This window comes from Heterocephalus glaber, unplaced genomic scaffold, assembly GCF_053883595.1.
Source record: "Heterocephalus glaber isolate CG9 unplaced genomic scaffold, H.glaber_assembly_v1.0 deba00000122, whole genome shotgun sequence".
NCBI classification, from domain to species: domain Eukaryota; kingdom Metazoa; phylum Chordata; class Mammalia; order Rodentia; family Bathyergidae; genus Heterocephalus; species Heterocephalus glaber.
The window spans coordinates 48,706,386-48,730,977 of record NW_028258138.1 but is presented as its reverse complement, the minus strand read 5'-3'; the positions used below and the strand labels follow the sequence as shown (position 1 = coordinate 48,730,977).

At 36.3% G+C, this 24,592-nt stretch overlaps 2 protein-coding genes across 14 annotated transcripts in view; one reads left to right on the top strand and one right to left on the bottom strand.

Annotated features, from left to right (window-relative positions):
* The window catches only part of Cmss1 (cms1 ribosomal small subunit homolog), a 399,997-nt gene that overhangs the window by 325,980 nt on the left and 49,425 nt on the right, over positions 1-24,592 (bottom strand). The gene's annotated exons all lie outside the window — the stretch shown is intronic.
* Positions 1-24,592, top strand: part of Filip1l (filamin A interacting protein 1 like) — a 319,152-nt gene that overhangs the window by 251,216 nt on the left and 43,344 nt on the right. Inside the window, exon 1 of one of the 7 annotated variants that reach the window (XM_004857962.4) lies at positions 18,916-19,047. The exons of 4 other annotated variants lie outside the window; for them this stretch is intronic. The gene's annotated coding sequence lies outside the window, so the exon portion shown is untranslated. Of the gene's footprint in view, positions 1-18,915; positions 22,260-24,592 lie in introns of those variants that run through there. 2 more of the 7 variants (XM_004857961.4, XM_087208567.1) reach the window with 2 other exon arrangements.

Sequence of the window (24,592 nt, the reverse complement as noted above, 5' to 3'; positions counted from 1 at the left end):
GTATTGTACGTGCAGTAACAAGAAATGAATGTTTATTTCAGTATGCATTGATTATCATGTTTTGGCTGACTAAAACGAATCTAGGATAAAGAAATATTGCCATGAACAGTCCAGTGTGGTAGTGCACTCCTATAATTCCAGTACTTGGGTAAGGTGAAGCAACAGGATCATGAGTTCAAGGCTACAGAGAAAGAAGCTGACTCCAAAAAAAAAAAAGAAAAAAAGAAACTCATGTGCTAATAGTTGTTATTACTGAACTCAAAGTTTCTTAAACCATATTCAACAGACACTATCAAGACTAGCCTCTTTTGGAGAGCAGCTAAAACAAAAGCACTTGCCCTTGCACAGAAAGGAAATATTATACTCGGAAAAACTCACAAATATTACTGTTTATATATGTCATAGAATATAGTAAGAAAGTTTTTAGAAAACCTGCTGACAGCCCACTAAACCTATGAAACCACTGCAAATCTAAATTATGATTTATCCTGTGAAGAAACTTTTCCAGCAGTGAAAATGGGTGACTACAAGTTATCCAAAAGTACATTGTGTCATGATTTAACCTGGGACAGCTGATAGTAAGATATAATTAAGTTTAACCATCTTGGCCACATAAAATAAATATAAGCATTATCTAGGTTATTAACACCTGACTTTCCCCCTCTACATAAAAACCAACCTCTTCTCAAAAGGATGACACCTGAAGTGAAAGATTATTTACAGTTATGTGATTTTCTTCAGGCCAGTTGGCCTAGGGCTACCATAGAAATGATAGGGAGGTATTCATCTGAAATCTGAAGTGGAAACCTGGAACATATTTGCTAATAAATATTATACTTTATGTAGCACATAGACCCTCAGCTACTCCATAAAAACCTAGTTGACCTGAAATACAGCTTAAAATCTATATATATTTGCAAGCATACTGTCCTCCACTCTGTGTTATAATAACTACACTATGTATAAACCTTGTAAACTATACTATTCCTGTGCTACAAAATCACCATACTATTGTACCAGACTAAATGCAGATTTTTTAGCTTTATTACAGGATTAGTACACTGAAATAGCTTACAAATTAAACTGTGAAAGTCTTTTTTGCAAGATGAGGAATTTCCTACATATTGAAGATTATAGTACTTACTTTCCTCCTAACTGAAAGAAAGTAGATTGTTCTAAGATCTAAATCAGAGAGAATTCAGTATTATCCCATATATTTTCCATAAGTAGAAGCAACTATAAATGATATAGTCTTTAAAAGCATAAAAAATAACAATAATGATAAAAATAAAACAAACAAAAGAATGTAACAATTACAATGGAAAGAAAGGAACAGCATACCAGAACACAAAACTCATAGGGTTAGCAAATCTTTGGCCAGATCTGGAACCAGACAGACTAACTCCCTTTATGAAACCTACAGCAGATAAACAATACAGTGGAACTTCACCTGAACTACCTTCTCCCACACCTTTTCAGATGTAAAACTTTTCTTCCTCTGCACAGAAAGGGTGCTTTATTTATGTAGTTGTTTAATCCACTTAGTTTTTATTTTTTAATTTTTTGGGTACCAGGAATCGAACTCAGGTCGTTGCGCTTTCAAGCCAGGTGGCATAACCACTGAGCTAAATCCCTGGCCCTCCACTTAGTTTTTAACTAATTTATCTCTTTCTATATTAATACCTCTCCAAACAACTGGTTATAAATTCCTTAAAGCAGGAATATGTTTTACAAAAGGAACTGAGCCTACAGAAGCTGTTACATGCTGGTTAGAGATAAATTAGAACTTGGTGCATTATTTTCAGGACAGGTCTCAAGTGGAGGCAAACAAGTTAAAGTTGTTATATCCTGGGAGCTCCTCAATGATATAAAACCATCCTACCTTACATGGTACTCTATACAAAATCAGATTTACCTAGTGTCCCGTGAAAAGCTCCCTAATTCAAGGGAGCCTTTCTCAAAGGCATCATTCATGTGAGAATAGTTTCCCTCTGAAGCTCTAGGAATGAAAACTTAATGACATCCTATTGCTCACAATGGTTCATTGAAGGCAAATGAGGAGCTTGCTAACCTCTTTCTTGGTTCATCTCTTTTTAATATTAGACTCTGGTTAATCTACGTTTGCCTCAACTATGCAGTAATAACTGTGATAAAACAGGAAAATAGTTACATTCAATATGAATTTAGTTATATCTCCTAGAAAGGAGACCATTTTCCTATTAATGTATGGACTTAATACTCAAACTTTGTGAGTTGAAGACTAAAGACTAAAACTTTAAAATTTTTGCTAATAACTGAGCTTATATTTGAGGCAGCATTTGTATTATTTGGCAGCTGGAAAATCACTGGTGGCCTATTAGTAAGTTGAACAATGAATAAAAATGCTGAGATGTAAACCCTTAAGAAGTTAAAATTCAATTTATTAGCATAAAGGGCCACACAGCTCTAACATATTATTCTGAAATGTTTCTTTTTAGATATTTCTTATGTAGTTTTTAGGTTGATTTTTAGTATTAGATTACATTGTTCTAATGGCCATTGCTGATGGTGAAATGGAATAGCAGCCCTATAGTGTTTATCACTAAAATGCTCAAACAAAAATATTTTAAAATCCAAAATATTATACATATTTTAAAAAATATATCTATGAAATAATGGCAAGTTATTAAAAAATATCTGAGGCCAAAGATTGAGTGAAAGTGAAAGCCCAGCGTGGTTATTAAGCAAAGCACCAAAGGTGGCTTTTGCTTTGCAAGCAGTTTTTTTTTTTTGTTACTGGAGATCGAACTCTGGACCTTCGGCTTGAGAGGCAGGTGCCAGCACCACTGAGCTAAATCCCAGGCCCTGAGAGCAGTTTTTTGAAACCTACATTTTGTCTTCATGGCATCATAGGGGCACAAGGACAGAGCACAAAGCCCAGGGCTCTCCTGGACCCACATAAGGTGAAACTATAGAGTTAAACTGTCAAAATAAGGGCGATTTAGAAACAAAACCAATCTCCTTGGAACTGAAAGAAAAAACTGCTTTTCTTGATCTATGGCATTGGAAGTAAGGAGAGAAACTCCACTGAGAATGTATAATAACAAGGTAGCACACGTGACAACTTGTAATCCAGATTCATACTGACTGGTTGATTAAAAAAAAAAATCCCCTCAAAACAAATAAACAAATAAAAACATAAAAATAATGCCATAAGCTGAAAACATTAAATTCAAAGAGATTCTCCGCTAAAAATATTTCTTGTTACCTGGCACAAACAGAAATACTCTCTGGTAGAAGCTACCTCCAACCCATGGTTCAAGGAATTCCCATATATGAACTTCTAACATGATACATGAATCTATATTTTAAAAAATGTGAATAACACTATAACACAAAATGCTTGAAAACCAAAGAAACAACAGCAGATCCAGAGCTGCAAAGATCTCAGATACTTAAATTATCAGACAGCATGTTAAAACCTACTTAATATTTTAAAAGAAAAACAGGACTGATCTACTTAAAAAGGGGCTAACAAAAAATTTCCAAACTAAAAAAAAAAAAAAGTAAGTTTTGGAAATGAAGTATGTAATAATTTCAGATCAAGCAATATGAATTAGTGAACTAAAGACAAATCTGAAAAAATTATATAGAATATGTCTAATGAGCAAAACAAATGGAGTAATTAGTTAAGGCATATGAAGACAGAGTAAGAAAGTCTAACATCTAAAATGTGCCTAAGGCCGGGGATTTAGCTCAGTGGTTTCGCCGCCTGCTGCACAAGCGCAAGGACGCGAGTTTGATCTCTGGTACCAAAATAAATAAATAAATAAAATAAAATGTGCCTAAGTTGTTTTTTGTTTTGGTACCAGGGATCGAACTCGGGTCCTTGCACTTGTGAGGCAGGTGGCAGAACCACTGAGCTAAATCCCCGGCCCAATGTGCCTAAGTTTTAAAAAATTAAAGAGAGTAAAAATTTTTTCAGAACAGAATAAAGACATCAATTCACAGACTCAAATCTCAATGAACCCAGGAAGGACAAATTAGATAAAACCTATACTTAAGTACACTACAATAAAACTGTAGAAAACCAAAGACAAAGAGAGTATCACAAAAGAAAACCAAAGACAAAGAGGATATCACAAAAAGCAATGAAAATTAGATTGATGACTCACTTTTCAACAGTAACATGGAAAGCCAGGAGTCAGAGGAATAATATCTTCTATATATATGGTGACAGAAAAACAAGTGTCAGGCAAGAGGTATGTACCCAGTAAAAAGAACAGGAGCAAAATAAAGATGTTCAAATAAGTTAAGAGAGAGCATGCAAAGAACAGACTTTCAGAAAAAAAGACCTTGAAAGATACATTTAAATGAAAGGAAAGTGATACCAGATGAAAATCTGTTAATAAAAGGAATGATATGCAAAGGAAGTGTAAATATGTTGGTATGCCCAAACCAACATTGCGAAAAATGACAATAATAGATGATGTCATTTGGATTTTTTTAAAAAGATGAAATTAAAATATGTAACCATAACAAATAAATTGGGAGGGCATGCTCAAAGTTACAGTTTTCTAAAGTATTTATTTATTTGTTTTGGAGGAGAATTAAGATATTGATCAGCTTTACACTGAGAATTTAACATGTGATGAAGAATTAATATGCTAATTAATCCCTTCAATAATAGGAATATTAGTGTGTAACTTATAAAGAGGCAGAAAGTGAATAAAAAAAATTGAAAAGAAGCCAAGAATGACATAAAAAGAACAAAAAGTGGTATAAAAGAACCATAAAAAAAAGAGGGCAAATCCAAAGACATCAACAATTAACATAAATATAGACTAAATGATCTTGATAAAAGACAAAGACTGCAAAAGTTGATTAAAATAATTATTAGAATACTAATTCCCAACTATGCGCTGTTTATATGAGACTTATTAGAAAATAAGAATATAGTATGCTGAAAGTATAAGTTCAGAAAAAAGGCATACCATGCAACTAATTATCAAAAGAAATATCTGTATTTTGTTTTGTTTTTGGTGGTTTATTTTTGGTACTGGGGACCGAACTCAGGACGTTGTGCTTGTGAGGCAGGTGGCGGCACTGCTGAGTTAAATCCCTGGACTAGAAATATCTGTATTAATATCAGACAAAAAGAATTTTAAGGTAAAAAGCATCTACAAATGAGAAGTCATATGACACAAAGAGACTTCATATCCTAGTAAGAGTTTAATGTACATTTATCTATAAATATGATTTCAAAAATGTAAAGCAGGAATTGACAGACAAACTAATTACTATCACACTAGAAGATTCCAGCACATTCTCCTTAGTAATTAATAATCCAAGCGGGGAAAAATCTTGGAGATGGGAAGAAGGGAAAGAGCAGAGAGAGGAGGGTGGGAAGGAAAAGGAGATTAAAAATGATCAAGATGGGATATGTACCAATTTCCCAAAAATAAATGTAATAATTATATATCAAAAATATATACAACAAAACAAAACTTAAAAAAATTATTTTAAAAAATCAGTGAGGGCATTATGTTAAAAGATTTTTTTTTGTTATTAGATTTTAACAATCCAATTAGCAAGATTAATCTATACTGAGAACACTATACTAAACTCCTGTGGAATATACCTCCTCTTCAAGTAAACAGAAACTTGTAATAACAAGTACCCCGTAGTGGGACAATAAAACAAACCTTCACAAATTTCAAGGGGTAGACAACATTCTGTGACTATAACATAATCAATGACAAAAAGATACTTTCCTTATACTCCAAAATACATGTTCAAAACTTAAGCAGTTTAAATAAATAATAAACCAGAGATCAAAGCTCAGTACCAGAAAGAAACAAGCAAACGTTCTGAGAAGAGCTACTTTTTTCTTGCAATGAAATCTATCATATACCAAAATGCACTCAATTAATACAATCACAGAATTTTTTTCTCTGAAAGAAAGAGAAATGAAGATAAAGTGTTCATATCCCAACAAAGAAGATTTTCTTCAACTCTAACTTCCATGGTCAATAAATAAAATTGTTGATATATAGGTAAGAAGTCAAGAAGATGTACCTAAAACATAAAGAGCCTCCCTCCCTCTTTTTGTAGTAGTGGATCAAACAGAGACCTCTGCTAAAATTGTCATCAAACTAAACAAATTAACAAACAAATTCATGTACTCCAGAGGTTATTTATTTACAGGTATTTGAAGTCTTCTGAAATCTTTACTCAGCCACTTATTTTTCTTTGGAGAGAACTTTTGGTAAATAATATTTACTAAGTAAATGGCTCAAGAAAACCATTCTTTAGCAGCCATTCCAATATTTAATATTTTAAAAAAACTTTCCTATTTAATTAGGGACCTATTTTGTTTTAATTTTCAGAGCAGACACTTAAAATTTTTCAGTGGATGCTGCTTTCCCCCTAACTTGTCCAATGATAGTACTGAAGGGAATCATTAATATATAACAGGGCTGTGGTCCTCTGAGTTTTGTTTCATATGTATGTATTACATTTAAATCTATGAAATGAAGAAAGAACTTAATAACAATGCCATGATTAATTTAAAACTGCTTTCAATATATTATTCAACTCAAAAGCTGTCTGTGTTACCCAATCATATATATGAAGTTATAACCCAAAACCTTCTGCTTGAATTCTAAGAGCCATTCCCAGTCTGGTCTCGTTATATGATTTCCCCCTCAGCCAGGGTTAAAATGTGCACCACAAGAATAACAGCCTACAGAGGTCCAGCTCTGTTCCATAGAGCCAATCAGCGACTCCAAGTAGCACAGGCCTCCTTTACTTTGTAATTTTCCTTCCTGAAATTATTCATTCACCCTTCAAGGTCTAGTTGAAATTTTAACTTTTATTATGAATGCTGAACAAATATTTTTAGAACTGATACTTTTACAAACATTTTTCAACACAGGATCCTAATTTAATATTATTTTTGGTTTATTTATTTATTTGTTTTATCTATCCACCAAAATCTGAGACATGCTTTACACTTCCTCCCTCTGCTGCCATCAACTCAGCACAGTCATAAACACACAGAAGGTACTTAACCTGATAGTAGCTGAATGCCTCTTAAGAGAACACAGTGGATACGGACTAGGCATAATTCTTTTATACTGTAAGTCATCTTACATGTGTGTACACACACACACACACACACACACACACACATACACACACACAGAGTTTTGCTTGAATATTCTGCCCCCCACAATTTAGAAAGGAAAATGTAACCCCTCCACACCTGGTTCTGAGGATTGAACCAGGGTCTTCCCACTCAGCTACATCCTTAGCCTTTATTTTTTAATTGTTTTAATTTTTAGACAGGATCTTGTTGCTCATGCTGGGCTCAACTTTGTGATCCTCCTGTTCAGCCTCCCAGAGTGATGGCATTACGGGCATGTACCACCATGCACCAACAAATGCAGCATTTTTTTATCCACTCAATTCCTTTCCAGTAAGCAAACATTATGACCAAAGGGGGATATTTTCAGAAATTCTTTATGCACAAAAAGTACTCTTAGTTGTTGAAAGTCACCATTATTGGATGAAAAGATATAGTATGTAGTCCTTGGGAAACAGATTCCCCATTCCTGACCTAAGAAGTTTTAAATTCCATTAGTTTTCATTTTCTGTTGGGAAATGAAAGCCTGCACACACACTTGCATAGTGAATGTGTTTGTGCATGCATGCATGTGGAGACAGGAGGGAAGGAAAAGGAGAAGGATAGGTATCTGGTTCTACAAAGTTTCGGTGAACAAGAACCACAGGTAGATGACAGATGAACTGTTAACCAAAAGTTAACAAATCTCAAAGGTCAAATGAGACCTAGGCCACTGTTATATTTTGAGTCTAATGATATATTTTTCAAAAGGAAATGAAGAAATGTCATAGCAAGTCTATGAATTCTTGCTAAATTTTAAACCCTTGCATTTAACAAATAAATTTTAGCCAGGTGTGGTGGTGTACACCTGTAATCCCAACACTCAGGAAGGTAAGGCAGAGGATCCCCTAGAGTTCAAGGCCAGCCTGGGCTATACAGTGAGTTCAAGACTAGCTTCAACAATATAGTGAGACTCTGTCCCCAAACACCAAAACCCAAACAACAACAAAAATAATAATTTTGGTCAGAAACAAGGCAAGACAATGAAATATAATTGGGCCATTCACACGATATATGTATATGTATATATTTATTAAGATATATTTATTTAAAAATTAACTTACAGCATAATCTAAGTGTCATAATCTAGTCCAGTAATGAAACAAATTAGCAATTATATAATAGACTTGTTATTCTACCCATCTTATCAGAGTTTCATTTGGAGATAAATCTGAGTGTAAAATGGAAATCACCGAGAATATTAGGTTCCCACCAAATGGTCCTCTGGGCTTCCAGTGGAAGTAAGCTGCAACTGGCTCTCCTGGCCTTACTAGGGCAGTAGTCATACATAGTAACTGAAACTTGGGTCTGCATGTTTGAAACTCAGCTAGAGGTTTTTGATTATGTTTAAAAAGAAATCAGCACTGTTGTCTAATACGTTTTGCCAAGTCACCGAGAAGCCACATGATGAAAGGAAACTGAGTCTGCCCTCTCAAGTCCACAAGCTGTCAGAGTAGCCCATGACACAATTTCTCCCACTTGCATACCTAACAATTTTCCCATGGATATTTCATTAGGAAAAAATATTTGTGATCAAGGGAAACTAAGAAACTTGATAAAATGGAAGAAAGAACAGTCTGGGCACAGATCTTACCAGTATTCAGTTGATTCAAAAGAATGACAGCCAAAATTGATTACTGAAAATAGCTTCCCATCACATTTTGCACACATATTTGCCATAATGGTTGTGAAATAAATGGCACAGAAATGAACCAAAAGCTTATAGTTCATAGGCGTGAGTACTTTATGCACAAATGCTCCCCTTTCTCCTACTAGATTTGGAGCACTTCTTTTCATTCATTTTCTCATGTATCAGGTTTGCAGAATGCCCAGTCCTCATACACAATCTCATAAAGTGGGGAGGAGGCTTGAGATATCAGAGATAGAGGGCCAGGCAGAGATCAGCACACACTAGGCTCAGTAAATGTCAGAAATTTCTTTCCTACTACCTGTATATTTTTTCTAGAAGTGGCATACTTGAGCTGTGAAACTTCATTCAGTGCAATTTTAACAATATATTTGATGAGATTCTAAAATCTATATCATAATCTAAAAAGATTAAGTTAAACAACATAAGAAACTCACAATTGGCAATAAATGTAAACAGTTTGAAACATGGCATGGAAGGATTTTAAATGATCCTTTTCATTTCATTTCCATTATTATTGTTTTAGCGCTGACAGTGCCATAAATAATTAGGGAGAGAAGACAGTGGGGGAGGAGAGGAAAAAGAGAAGAAATTGTGTGAAGCATAAACACTTTCAAATTCTGCAGTTAAAAAGTACTGCATTCTGGCCTGAGTGCTTCCCACCTGTGCATGCCAGCCTGGGTCTCAGTTCTATGAACTATTCTCACTCTTCCACTCCACAGTACAAGCCCAGTGAACAAGGTGGCAAATAGAGAGGTACAAAGATCTGTGATTTCAAGTCAGTACTGTTTATCTCAAGTTGAAATCCTCCTAGAGGACACTGAATGTGATATCTATCAGCAATTGCTGAAGTGAATCTACAGGTGAAACTGTGATGCCACCATTTACAAGCTCTGTGATCTTGGACAGGTTAATTAACCTCATGCATTGCTATATTTATTTTCAAAGATAAAAGAAAACAAATAAATTCAACTTATTCACCTGCTTTGCCTTATTTGGTCAACTATTCCAAAGGCATCCTAAACTATTCCAGTGACTAAAAAAACTATTTCAACCAAAACCCTGTTAAATTGTACTTTGAATCCTTTTCTCCACAAATATTTTTACCTTTATTATATCAAGTCCACATCCACATGAAAAAAATTTATCAGAGTAGTTTCTTTTAAAATGTGTTACTTAAAATATGGTGTACAAGCTATTTGAAAAAAGTCCCTTTAAAAACTGGACTAGACAATGTATTGAGAACAATTTGTACTGGCAAGGAACAGGAAAGATGACCTAATAGGTCTTTTCCTTCTCTATTTTTGTGATTCTAGGGTTTTTTCACTCTTGCAGTAATACTTGTGAGTTCAACAATTTCTCCAAACTATTATTAGTTACCAAGGAAACACAAAAATGTTTTCACAAATAAATAAGCAAATGGACTGGACCTAAATAACAAGCTTTTCCTGCTTCCCAAATAATGGTGGTGTTATATTATTGACTCTTCATTCTCTCCAATTTGGGATGCTTGTTCACTGGGGTCCCATAACTAACTCATAGCAACCCACATAAGCCAAGACCAAGAGGTCTCTGGTCAATACAAAATTGCATACTAAATCTAGATTTCCTTGTTTTACTTGATCAAGAACATAGTAATGATAAGGGGCAGAGAGTGGCTAGCTTTGTGACCACCATCTCAAGGAGAATATGTAAACATATGCTTTCAAATAACCCAGGTTCTACAGAAAAGCACCAGGATTAAAATATATATAAAAGCAGTATAAAGACACTTAACATATCCTTTCATATGTATACACAAACATACAGTACAGTATGAAAGCCATTGTTTTACAAATCCTTAGAAGACTAAAAGGAATTATAGTACATCAAACTTAATAGTTGGCAGTATTCACACGGTAGGACTATGTGTAAGATTGTTTTCTCTATATTTCCAAATTACAAGGATACCTATTTTTTTTAATGAAAACAAAAATGAACTATTTCATAACTTAAAAAAAAAATCATTCACTTTAATATTAATAAAGGACTTCCCATCCCTTGTCTCATCGTTCAGACTGTTGCTGTTAAGAGCCTGAGTTAGTGCTAAGGATATAGGTTGCAATCCTAGAATTAAAGGCAGCTAAAGTATTAGGAGTAGTTGAAATACTTCTGGAAACATGAACATTTATAGGCGCTGCGACCAGAGACTGCTGCAGATAAAAGTGAGACTCTGTAAGTATATCCAGGTTCACTGCAGTCTATATGTACATTAGGGTTATTAAGGGCTCCTAGAGCATAGTGTAAATGCTGCCCTGCCCAAAGAGTGGTGTACTCTATACAAATATCTGTGTTATCAGATCCAGGCATGTGGGACCTGGAGAACAGAAAGAAGAGTGAAAAGAAAAAGTCAGAAAAATGACTGCCCCAGGAGCGGTGCTTCCACCCCCAGATATCTTCTTTGCTCTAGTCTACAATTGCTCTAGTCTACCTACGTATAGTTCCTTTACTCTTCCTCCTCCTAAGCTTGAGTAGCAGCAGAGTAGAGACCAGCACAAGATCCATAACAGAGTTACCTGGTACTTAGAAGCAAAGCTTCTCTGTTCTGCAAGGATGCTGTCAGTAAGATGTTAGGTGGTACTGTGGTGCAGCATATCTTACCAGGAGAGGCTCACATTCCAGCCAATCCAACTGTAGCATAAAGCAAGGCAGGACTATGGAGCTCTCCCTCTCATCATGCTATCCAGTATCTGTCTCCATCCTGTTCAGATTACCATACAGGACTAGATACTTAATAAGAATTGCTATTTTTCTTTGTTCATACGGTAATCCTTTATCTGCAAGGGGTAATGGTACCAAATGTTCTCCAAGAGAAGCTGAGCCAGTCCTAGCACCCGGAAGGAAGCTCCCCCACCTCCATCCCAGGCTCCTGGGGCAGAGAAGCTCAGCCGGTCCAGGCACTCGGAAGGAAGCTCCCAGGCTGCCATCCCAAACTCCTAGGGCAGAGAAGCTCAGCCGGTCCCAGAACCCAGAAGGAAGCTCCCCCGCTGCCATCCCAAACTCCTAGGGCAGAGAAGCTCAGCTGGTCCCAGCACCCGGAAGGAAGCTCCCCGCCTCCATCCCAGGCTCTTAGGGCAGAGAAGCTCAGCCGGTCCCAGCACCTGGAAGGAAGCTCCCCCGCTGCCATCCCAAGCTCCTAGGGCAGAGAAGGTGAGCCATGTAGATGCCAGAAGCACCCCCGGCCCCCTGTGGAAATGAGAAGACACATAAACAAGCCTCAAAAACAGACTTCCAGATCACCTACAACAACCCCAAAGGGAAACGAGATGGAACACTCTGATACTCAACCACCTGGACTCTCTGAACTGGCAACAAAAGAGGATCTGGGAAAAATGAAATCAGAAATAATTACTCAGATAACAGCAAAGATTTTGCTCATGGTGCAAGACATGATTAATAAATCTAGAGAGGACACAGATAAAAAAATAGAGGATCTGAGGAACATGATGGAATCCCAACATAGGAAACAAATGGAATCCATAAAACAGATACAAACAGATTTACAAGAGATTAAAAACTCCATCAAAAGTCTGCGCAGCAGAATGAATCAATGTGAAAATAGAATTTCACATATAGAAGATAAGATTGCAATTAGTGATCAGGAAAAGAAAAATTGCTTTAAAATTGTAAGGGAACATGAGAAATCAATCCAGCAGCTGCTAGACGATGCAAAGAAGAATAACATAAGACTGACTGGAGTCAATGAAGAAAGAGGAGAGAGTGTAGATGACATAAAAAAAACTCTTCACAGAAGTGATGGCAGAAAACTTCCCAAGGAGGGGAAAAGAACTTGACATACAGATAAGAGAGGCATATAGGACTCCAGATAGCCTTAATCAAAAAAAATCTACACATAGGCATATAATAGTTAGGATTCCAGAAATCCAACAGAAGAATAAAATTCTACAAGAAGTGAGAGAAAAGAAACAAATCACATACAAAGGAAAGCCCATCAGAATCACAGCAGACTTCTCAATGCAAACACTCAAGGCAAGAAGAGCTTGGAGTGATGTACTTCAAGCCCTAAAGGAAAACAGCCTCCAACACAGATTGATATACCCTGCAAAACTATCTTTCAAAATTGATGGAGAAATAAGATCCTTTCATGATAAAGAGCACCTCAGGAACTTCATGAATACCAAACCAGCACTCCAAAAAATTTTAGACAATACCCTAGGAAAAGACAATGAGGATCACAACCCCAGGAAACCCAGCAGAATGAATCCATTGGGCGTGGCAAATTAAACACAAAGGCGGAGAATCCAACAAAAAGAAAAAGTCATGACAAGGCTTTTAAAACTTTTAACTTCATCTCCCTAATGAGTGTATAATTCAATCTTATTATTGTACTGATTAGTATTTTTCTGATTCTAGAGTTGCACAGCATTCCTTGTGCTATACTGGCTATTTATCATCTTCTTATGTCTACATTTTAATTGGGTTGTCTATTAATGAGCTGTAAGAGTTCTTTATATATTCTGCTCATAGGTTATATGCATTGTAAATATGGTCTGTTTAAGGACTACTTTTCATTTTAATGATGTCATTTAAAGTTCTAAATTTTGATGGAATCTCATTTATCAATTTTTTTCTTTTATACATCATGTCTTTTGTATCCTAGGTAGCTCTTGCCTACCCTGAATTCATAAATATTTTCCCTTATAATTTCTTCTTAAAGTTTCATACTTTTAGGCTTTCTTATTTAGGTTCATAAATCCCTTCAAGTTATTTTCATGTATGGAAATAAAGGGTTGAGGTTAATTTTTTATATATGGATACCAGGTGTTCTAGTGCCATTTGCTGAAAACACTATCTCTTCCTCTGCTCTTGAATTGAGTTTATATTCTACAAAATGCTAATGTTAAATAATCTTTCAAAACTCAGTGGACCATATGTATGTAGTTCAATTTCTAGATTCTGTTTTATTCAAATGATCTATATGTCTTTTCTTACACCAACACTGCCTTGACTACTGTAGCTTTAGAGGAAGTCTTAAAACTAGGTACTAAACGTGTTCCAACAGTGTTTTTGTTTTTGTTTTTAACTTTTCTAGGTCCTTTGTACTCCTACATAACTTTTAAATTTCAATATCCAATTCTTCATTTATAGCAAGTATACACAGACCTGAAATTTTATATATACCTTGTGTTTTCTAATCCTGCTGAATTCAAGTACAAGTTCTAGGAGCTCCTAGAGATTTCTTAGTATTTTCTCTGTAGATGATCATTTCATCTACACATAAAGATTTTGCTTCTGCCATGCCAATCCTATCCTAGTTGTGTCATTTTATTGCCAGACTATTTTGGTGGGGCCTAGGTTTCAAAGTTTAATGGACAGATAAAGAGTAAACATATCTGCCCTTGTTCCCCACCTTAAGGAGAAAGCATTGTATCTTCTCCATTCATATAAGGTGTTCTCGCTGGAAGTATGGAGTACATGTCTTTAATCTGTTGAGAAGGTTCTGTTCTACTTCTAGTCTCCTGATAGCTTTTACCATGAACAGCTGTAGAATTCAGTCCAATACTCTTTCTCCAACTACTGACAGGATCATATGGCTTTTTCCTTTCCTCTGTTAAAATGATGACTTTTGGGGGTGGATCTTCCAATGCTGAACCAACACTGCCATCCCTATAACAAAACCACTTTCTACATCCTGCCAGATCTGACTTCTAAGAGTTTGTTTTGTTAAACAAATTTCTAACTATGTTCATACTTTTTTCTTCTATTATCTTTATCCAGCTTTAGGATTAGCACAATGTTGATTTCCTAAAATGAGGGGAGAAGTGTTCCTTCTTTTTTCTGCTTTAATTTGTTTGATATAATTTATCAGTTAAAATGTATATGAGCCTGCTGTTGTCATATAGGTAGGTTTTCAAGCTAGGAATATATTTTCTTTAATAGGTGCTATTCAAATTTTGTATTTCCTCCAGAGTTAGTTTCATTAATTTGTCTTCCAAGGTACTTCCTAGAAGTTGTCAAATTTATTTCAAAAAGGATTTTTGTAATATGCTTTCTATATCCTTTTAAAGTCTGTAAAGTCTGTGGTAATGTCGCCTAGATTTTAATATTGTAATTTAAAAATGTATAACTGATATTGTGAAACAGGAAGAAAAGGTCTAAAAGAGCAGGGGAATTGGGAGGGGTAGGGGAAGGGAAAAAAGGGGAAGGAAAAAATATGAGAAGAGGAAAAGAATGGAAACAAGGTCTTTGCAAATAGGGAAGTGTGGAAGGGGTGAAAGGAGGGCAAGGAAAGGGGAAAAAAAATAAGAACAAAGAGACTCATGTAATGGTATAAGATCCCAATGATGAATGCAACTGTATTCTATACCTAAAATGTACCAATAAAGTTAATGGGGGAAAAAAAAAAAGATGTTCTCCCGATGCCTGAAAATGAGAATAACAGTATTGACCCTTATATAAACTTTGTTCTTCCTAAACATCACATCTATAATGAATTTTCATTAACAGTCACAGCAAGGAATTAATGACAATTATAAGCAAACAATTACAACAATGTACTATAAGAATTAAAACTTACAAAGTGTTTCCATTTAATATTTTTCTGAAACTACCATTAAGAGGGACAACTACATACTGTTTCAATGTGCATTATTTCATAGAGGCAAAGGAGCAAATGTGTCACATTCAAAGTTAATCTTTATCGCTGGGGATTTAGCTCAGTGATTTTGCTGCCTGCTGCGCAAGCGCAAGGACCTGAGTTCAACCCCTGGTCAAAGAAACAAAACAAAACAAAGTTAATCCTTATCATCTCAGAGCTTGTAGCACAACTCCTAAGGAGCATAGTGCACAGCCCTTTCACCAATAAAAGAACCAGCAGTGAAAACTGAAGATTCAGTTAATTACTGCTTCTCTGGCACTTCATGCTTAGCAGCACATTAATTGTATTTTAAACCTATTAAATAATGATGACACTGTCATGATTAGTAGTGATTGACTTTACTAATAACAACTGCTGTGGCCATTGTAATAACCTCTTCCATTAGCTTGAACCATGAGAAACTGCTGATATTCAGTGGCTGTTGACTATCTAGGAAGTAATTTCCTAAGGCTAAATCCAGTTGAGACTTTCTGGTTTCCAGCCTTGTTACCTACAAACCTCTTTTCCCATATCAGAAAGTAATTAGATATGGAGGAAAATTCCTTTTTACCATTTCTAAATAACACCTTAAAGCTGCTGCTTTTTACCACAAATTTAGATTACTAATTGTAGAAGGGACCTTAATTTGTATGTGATTACTTGTAACAAATTCCTGATTATAAAACAAAAAAAGAATCACATAATAATTGGATATAGCTGGAGTAGAAAGTAAAATTTTTTCAGACTATGTTGAGGAACAGTGGTCATAGCTCTATTACTATTTTTGTAGTAAATATATGTCATAAGTTAAAAGAACAAAAACTATATCTCCAAAGAATTTTCATAGGAAAAGGGAAGGAAGTAAAAGCTTACTCATCAACTCCTGTCACCAATGGAGCAAACTGTAAGTGGCACTTAAATTGTATAAAGGCCACACTTTCTCAAAACTCTTGACTTTGATCTGTAGGAAATGATGCTTTAATTTTAATAAAATACTCTAATTTTATTAGAACAAGACGCATTGCTGCTACCTCCTAGAAAACTGTCTTAGCAAATAATAGAAATCCATAATGTCTCCCATTTGAATGACACTTCCTAGAATTAGTCATCCCACAGGCAGGTGGGTATGATGTGGAGCCTAAGAAGAGGGTGGGTATGTGCTTTCCTAGTTCAACATTTAGTCTAGAAAATGAATATTGAAACTTCTCAACTAAAGGAGAGTATTCCTTTACCTAAAACACCCCTGAGAGATTCTGAGCAAATTGTTCTGACAAGCTAAGTTCAAGGCTGTATTAAACACTTGCATCTTAACTATGGGTACAATCTTGGTCAAACCGCATCACCCTCTCAAATGTGTTTCTTCATGTGAAAAGAATGGGCAACACCACCTGAAAATGTATGGTGAAGATTAGGGGATGGAATGCATTTAGAGCAGTACTGGGGATGATCTACAAGTTCAATGAGTAAAGGTTATTATTGGTTACTGAAGAAAGTGGTCACATACCATGACCTTAGTTGGAAAGCTGAGTCACAGCTGGGTCAGAGACCAGAGCTTCTGGGAGCAACAGGGCACCAAGCAAGGCAAAATAGGAGTAGTAGCCCTAGTATTCTTTCTTCTGTCTTCAAGAACCTTGGATAACTCTTACAGCTATTCACTTTTTCTACATTCAGAATAGAGCTTAAAAAAAAGGGAAGAAATGATTCTGGAAATAATAAATATTTTACAGGGGAAATAGGAAGCCAAAAGAATGAACATAAATGCAAAATACAAGAAATAAATGGCAGTGTCAATTTTTTAGGAACAATCTTTGCCCCCAAGACAGGGAAAAAGACAAAACAAGCTACAGAAATGGTAGCTTTTGGGTAAAGGTACTTTATTATCATTTTGGGGCTGAGATCCAGCATTTGTGTTTCAAGTAATTTCCATAAGTCATTTTATCTCATTTGCAATTTTAAAAAAATCTAGCATAGAAATCCTGAAAGTTATGTTTAAAAAGTATGAGGCAACCACAGAAAACTGAAAAGATTAGTGTATTTAACAAAATTAAGGCAGAGTAGTAAAATTAAAAAAACTAACATCTAAAATGTTAATACAAAAACTGCAAATAAATTTTACAATTTTAATTCAGCAGGTGGGTATGGTCATTCAATTCTCTTTAAACAGTATATATGAAAAGCAGGAGTGACTTTAGGTTTCCCAGTAGTATTCTAGAAGAACTGGCAACGTGAGCCGCTGGTTTAGCAGAGGGCACATACTTATTTTTGTGTCCTGGATCTTTATTTCCCATCATTTCCACTATATAGCTCTGCAACCATCCTTTCTCCACCCCACACTAAGAAAATGAAACAAGCGGACTACTTTCATTATTACTGTTTGACAAAACATGTGGGAACAATAATTCTACAGACATATGTACATCATAATAGGAAGCGATCCTATTTTAATGTAATTTAAAAAGAAGTTTTAAATAGACTCAAGCTACTAAAACTATTCAACTCATTTAAAGCTTGCAAATAAGGCTGCCATGTCCCTAATTTACTTAGCAGATTCATATAGCTGGGCTAGGACTTTAGAGATTGTTTCTTTTACTTATGTTCAAGATAATTAAGAGGTTAATTCTCATTTACCAGAAATGAGATTTACACAGTAAATCTATCCCACACTAGAGGATAATAGGCTTAATTCAGTAATATTTGGCCAGTTTCTGCTTCTGTCTTTATTTTGTATTGTTTGCTGGTAGAGGAGCACAAATAGATTAAAACTGGTCCTAAAGTTCTATTTTTATACTTTGCCTTGCAAGTACAGCACAAAACATAATTTTCTTTAGAAATATTTCCCTGCCAACTAATCTGATTAGTTTTAACTGCTTTCGTTAAAACACAGGCATGCAGACAGAAATGAGGAACGTGGAGATTCTTTCGGTAAAAACACTGAAAAAATAAGATTTCATCTGGCCTTCCCATCATCACTTAAAGAATTGTTTGGTAGTTACATCATCGGGAAATAAAATGCTATCCTTTGAGGACCCCCTACTCTTTACAAAGAGGAAAGAGAAGGTTTGAAGTCTAAATCACCCCCCGGAGATGTCCAAAGACACGTTAACTTTTTACTTCTCTTTCCCGCCTCCCCCCAGAAACCGAAAAACTAATGTAACAAAAATGTATTTCTAAAAGTTTACATGAAAATAACAGGACGTTATTGAAGAATCCAAAGCATTAAGAGACGTTTTAGGAACCCAGAGGGAGAAAAAGTTACAGGGCGGACAAACCATGACCCCCAACGGCTCGGACAGCCCTGCAGGAGGGTGCTGCGGGGAGCCGGTGGGTCCACCCTGCCAGGTCGTCGGCGGGAGCCGAGCGCACTGCTCTGCAGTGCCGCCGAGGATCTGGCTGTCACCGGCGCCCCCGCCGCCCGCGCAGCACATGCCGAGCGCCTTATAAGGCTGCGCAATGACGTAACGCCCAAAGGCCGGGCGCGCTCGGTGTCCCGCTTGCATTGTTCGGGCGACTCCCGGAGCGCGCACAGCCCGCTCGCAGCGCGGCGCGAAAGCGGCCGGGGCTCGGCCCGCCCCGCCCGGCTCGGCGCAGGCAGCTCAGGTAAGCAGGAGAGAGCCGCGTGCTCCACGCGGGGCAGTGCTGTCGGGCAGCCGGGGAGCGTGTAGGTCGCATTTAACGTCTCAGCATCACGAACTGCGGACAGGTTTCGCAAAGAGCATCCAATGAATTCTGGCTTCAGGACCTTTTCCTACTCACACTGAACTTGAAAGTAAGTTTTCTCCGGCGGAGAAAGATCTGGGATTTAATTTTAAATGCTGATGGAAGCCGACTGTGTATCACGTATGCTTTCCAAGTGAGCTACACATTGAATCCTGCCTGTGCTGGGAAATCTTCGGGGAAAGGGTGGGGGGAAATACATTGTACTGTAACAAACTCTACTTCCATATCCTCTCCTCGCGACTTAGCTTGTTCAAATCACAAGAGCAGAGTGCAAAACACTGCCACATGGTACTAGATTTGTTAGTGCCTCCCTCCCGTAAATCTTAATATAAAAGACTAAAAAAACCCCAAAAAACAAACAAAACAGAGAAATACATTGTTGCATTAGGATGAACTTAGTTTTTAAAAAACTTTCTAAATTTCAAAAATCTTATAAATTGTTTGAAAAGCATATGTCAAGGAAGTAACTATCAGTTTTGAGTTCTAACTTTTCACTTCAATTCCAGTAATTGTATAAATGATAAGCTTCACTTAAAGTTCTCTCACCAAAGTACTATTTTGGATAACATGTAAAAGATACTAACTAGGAAAACCTCTAGAATAATTTTATCACTGGGATTTTGAACCATTAATAGTTATAGCTAAACCCTGAACAGGCTTTTCTCTAAATGAACACTTATAGTACATTACAGAAGTATTGAACACTTCACAGATGTTGAAAATCTACATAATAGTTTACTTTTTGAAAGTGAAAATTAACAGAAGAATTAAAAATAAAAGATACACTATGTTAAGTTTAGAACAATGGAGTAAGACATGAAAAAATGATCTCACTCAAACTTTTATCTGGTATGAGCATATATTGTGAAACAAAAATTTTTAAGAATTGTGTGATAAGATTATTTCCTTTTTTAGTCTCCATGTTTTATAAGTATTCACAATACAAATTCAGAATCCATAGAGTGTCATTTATATATTGACAGTTAAAGACTAAAAGTGCTTACTATTGTTGATACTGAAAAAACCATTTAGGATAACTATTTGGATGTTTAGTAAAAATGTAACAGAAAAGTACTATAACCTCCTGGGGGGAGTGTTACAAATTCATATTTTATTTATATTTATCAGTGACAGAAAAAGTCAGATACAAGAAGATATCTCATTTGAAATATTTCTTAAAAATATGCTCAAAACTTGGGAAATACCTGGGATTCTAGTAATTGCTGTAGTTGAGTTTTTAACTCAACTTTAACTTTTTAAAGTGTATGACACTGGTACTTAGCATTTCTGCTTCTTTTGCCTTTCTGTTTTGTTGTTTTTGCTAATTTTGTTTGGAGCAATGCAAGACATGGTTTTTGTATTCTAAGTGAAAAATTATATGTTGTTTGGACTGAGGATAGGCTATATAAGCTGCAGGTTAGTACTGAGAAGCAGGATTTCCCCCAAACTATTATTTCAAACCTAGGGAAGCCTACCATAAGGAAAAAAGAAGGGCCAACACTCAGGTCACTGCAGAGTAGTACAGAATATACAATAAAAGAGTTGTTTATTAATTATAGACAGGAACTGGAAACTGAAAAATTCCTGCCTTGGGAAAAAGGTATTCTGCACTTTTGAATCTAGCAGAGGAGGAGGGAAACAGAAACCATCAATTACTGTTTCAGCTATACCCAGAGTATGTACCATCTGTACCATAAACTATACTGCTGAAAATCATAACCTCTATCAAAGCTCTAACAGCTGTGTTTCCCAGTCTCCTTTTTATTTTTTTAAAGCAGGCAAAACACCAATTTTTAAAACTTCTATGTGACACACTTTAATATTCCACACTTTTTTCCATTTATTAACTTTAAAGCATAGTTCAAAGAACAATCACATAGTAAAACTGCTTTTAAAATTTAAAGTTAAACAAGATTTATCATGGATATACGTTATCTCACAGTGGGCTCTCTGGGTGAGCATTCTTTAGTCCTTAGGGTAATCTATATGATGAAAAAAATGTCTTTGATGGAATGAATGTGAATTTTACACTTCCAAATAAAGCATACAATAATTTTATGCTTAATAAGTTCATTTGCACCTTCATAGCAATTAACCTGTTAATCACTGGTACTGTGATGCCATCTATAGTAAAAGCCAATGTGAGAACACAAATCAAGCTTTGATTAACTTAATTTTTCCAATCATCTTGCCATTTCCATCAGTTGCCTTTTCAAAAAACTGTGGATTTTGTTTTAGAGTTCTCCATCCCTTTACAAAAAAATTACCTTTGTTAATACATGGATTTTGAGGTGAAGTAAAAACAAGGGAGGAAGGATAAAATTCCAGTAATTTTTCTTATGTCATGCTCTGTCCCTATCTAGTGCTTCAGGACGTAGAGATTATTTACAAGGTGAAAAGGGCCAAAAAATACAGACCATCTTGGAAAGGAAAAGGGAGCAAGAAGAGAAATGTTTATGAAAGATTGGATATTACAGAGTAATAATCAGGGGATGTAAAGCAATATAGGTCTCCACCTCCCTCAGGGATTAAAGGGTCCTGGTGCCATCTGTTATTCACATAGCCAGTCATTATCTTTGAAAAATCTAACACATCTTACCTAATCCTCTAGGCCATATCTTTAATTTCAAATGATTTTTAATGTTTACTTAATTTGAATTTGACTGTGCATTTAGCGTCAATTTAAATGATTTGTTTCTGTAAGTTACATTTAAGTAAGGATTTAAAGACAAAGATTTACTACATATGCAGCAAGCATCACACACATATAAGGAAGTATTTCTATGGCTGCTTTGGCCATGGCCAAAGTATTTCTGAGCTACCAACTTAGCCATTTATGTATGCTTAATGCATGCTGCAAAGACGTTTAGAACTTCCTCTGGCTGGTAATTTAAAGTAAGGTGGAATATACATGTTTTGAATCATCATCAACATTGATAAGCTGTTCCACATCTCCTTTGTCTTAGAAACAGAGTTGAGATTCTTTCTCCCTCACCTTCATCTGCACTAATGGTGCAGTGCCTCTGACTGGGAAAGCTGGGCAAAAAAAGGTGGAAAGGCTTGCCAAGCAAAGTTGCTTGCTTCCTCTTCAGGTAGGCGAGCAACACTCCCTCTTCATGCTTATTCTCTCAGATGCTTTATCAGATTGGGATAAAACAGCAGCAGTTTTAATTCTGAGCTCAAGAACACTGAAGAACATTGGCAGTGTTTGTTCTCCAGTCTGACCATCCCCACATTCCTATGCTCTACTGGTTCCCAAATATAATTAACTATTAACACAATACTATTTTTTAAGGACAAGCTTGAAGAATGTGTTTCTGTGGGAGGAGGGAGTAAGGTATGTAAGAGAGGTAAGTGCATCTTTGAGACAAATAGGGGTACAGACATACACCCAACTCTTCGTTTCTATTTATAATACTGATTCTAGCCCAGAGGACAGTTGTCAGCAAAAGAGAATAAATATTACATCACAGTAGCAATTGTTCAACTCCGCAGATGAAAGTTTGAGAAGTATCTTGCTAAGTTCTACCAAATGGATAATGGAATACCCTAGGTCCCAGGAAGCACGGACATATGCACCCACCCACACCCTTCCCTGCCATATAATATCCACAGAACTTTATGGACAGAAGGGCTGGTGAAGGTCATATGATCCAGATGCCACACTCCATAGAAAAAACTGACATCCAGTGTAACTTGCTCTGGAGATAAAAAGCTACTCACAGAGGCAGAGCCAGGGTCCCGTGCATTCTTGGACTACAATCCACCATTGGTTTCTCTTTTAATTAGGGATAGGAGGAGAGGCCAACAATGCCCCAGAAGCAGCCTTGGCACTGTAGGTGGTAATTTGGATATAGAACACGTTACAAAAAAGAAAGAGACTGGAAAGGTTCACAGTTCTTGTTAATAAGTAGTAAGGCAACAGGAAAGGAAGGAGGTGAAAATACAGTTCAATCAGGCTGCAATAATAAGGGAGGTAAAAAGAGGACAAAGAAGACAAATAATTAGTGCACTTAAAAGATTTGGATGGTAAAGGCCACTCTCTACCTGGAAGGTGAGAGGTGCGCGGGGGAGTGTGCTCTGTGGTCAAACATTCAGTATGTCTGAACTACTCACTTGACAAGTGACTTCTTCGAAGTATCTTCCAGCTAAGCATTCTGCACTCCTATGACCTCCCCAGCTAGTAAACTCCATTTCAAAATTCAAAGGGACGCAATGTCTTCAAAAAAACCCTCCCGCTAAAATGTAAAGGAAGTCACCTATGAAGGCTGTAAGCTCCTAACGATAACTTGCTTTATTTTCCTTCACACTACAGATTGTGAGGTGACATTAAATTATATATGAACTACTTGTTCATATAAACTCCTTCAAGGTCAGTTTACCAGCTTTTTCTTTAGCGCCTACCTAACTATACAGTTAGTAGTTGTGTCACTGAGACAAAATATTGGATAAGTGTATGAAAGAATACAATGCAAACTAAAAGCTTATTATTTTTTATTTATTTATTTATTTATTTTGGTACTGGGGATTGAACTCAGGACCTCGCGATTGCCAGGCAGGCGCCAGAACCACTGAGCTAAATCCCCGGCCCAACCTAAAAGCTTCTTACATGGTAAGAAAAGAGTATCCACCAATGGTGGATGGGCTAGGGAGGGCCCTTTCTTCTACATCTTGTCCAGGAGCCCCAAACAAATCTCTATCGCTTCTAAACCACATGGAACTGATTTATAAACATAAAAACCTGAAAACATTATACTCAGATTAAATCAAGGTAGTGAAATCTGCTTTGTACTACACAGTATGCGTTGTGGAGGCAGAGTAGTCAGATGCTTGGTCTCTGCCCACCTCCATCTACCTCACTTTAACTCCTTCCCCAAAATAATAAGATTCAAGGTGGTGAAAGAGTACCAGGTGAATTGCCTTGGGGAATGGAATGTACTCAAGCAAAATATGGACAAGCATAATATAGTGGTTTTAGCCTTAATGAAGGATGGATTCCTCTGAATTTCTCTAATCTTTATGCTTCAACTGAGGGCCTAGAAGATGTGGTCATGGGACCAATGGCCTTATCCTTGCAATAACTAGAAATCAGCACATTGCCTTTTCCCAAGCACATAATTTGACTCCAACGTATCTGTGGATATTCTCTATATCTAAATTTATATCTCCCAGATGTGACAGAAGAGTAATTTTTCTGATTTTTCAAAGTTAGATAACTCCAACGCCACCCCCCAGCCAACTACGTACAGACAGAACAACAGGCTCAACAACTAAGTTTACCACATCATCACATGTCACTAATCTAGCTACACCTAGCGGCACTGCTAACGCTGCATTAATGGCAAGGATTAAGATCACCAGTGGCTCTTGCAGGAAGGACTTCAATCATGATCTCATACCTGTTCTTTTTGTTTTTTTAATACCG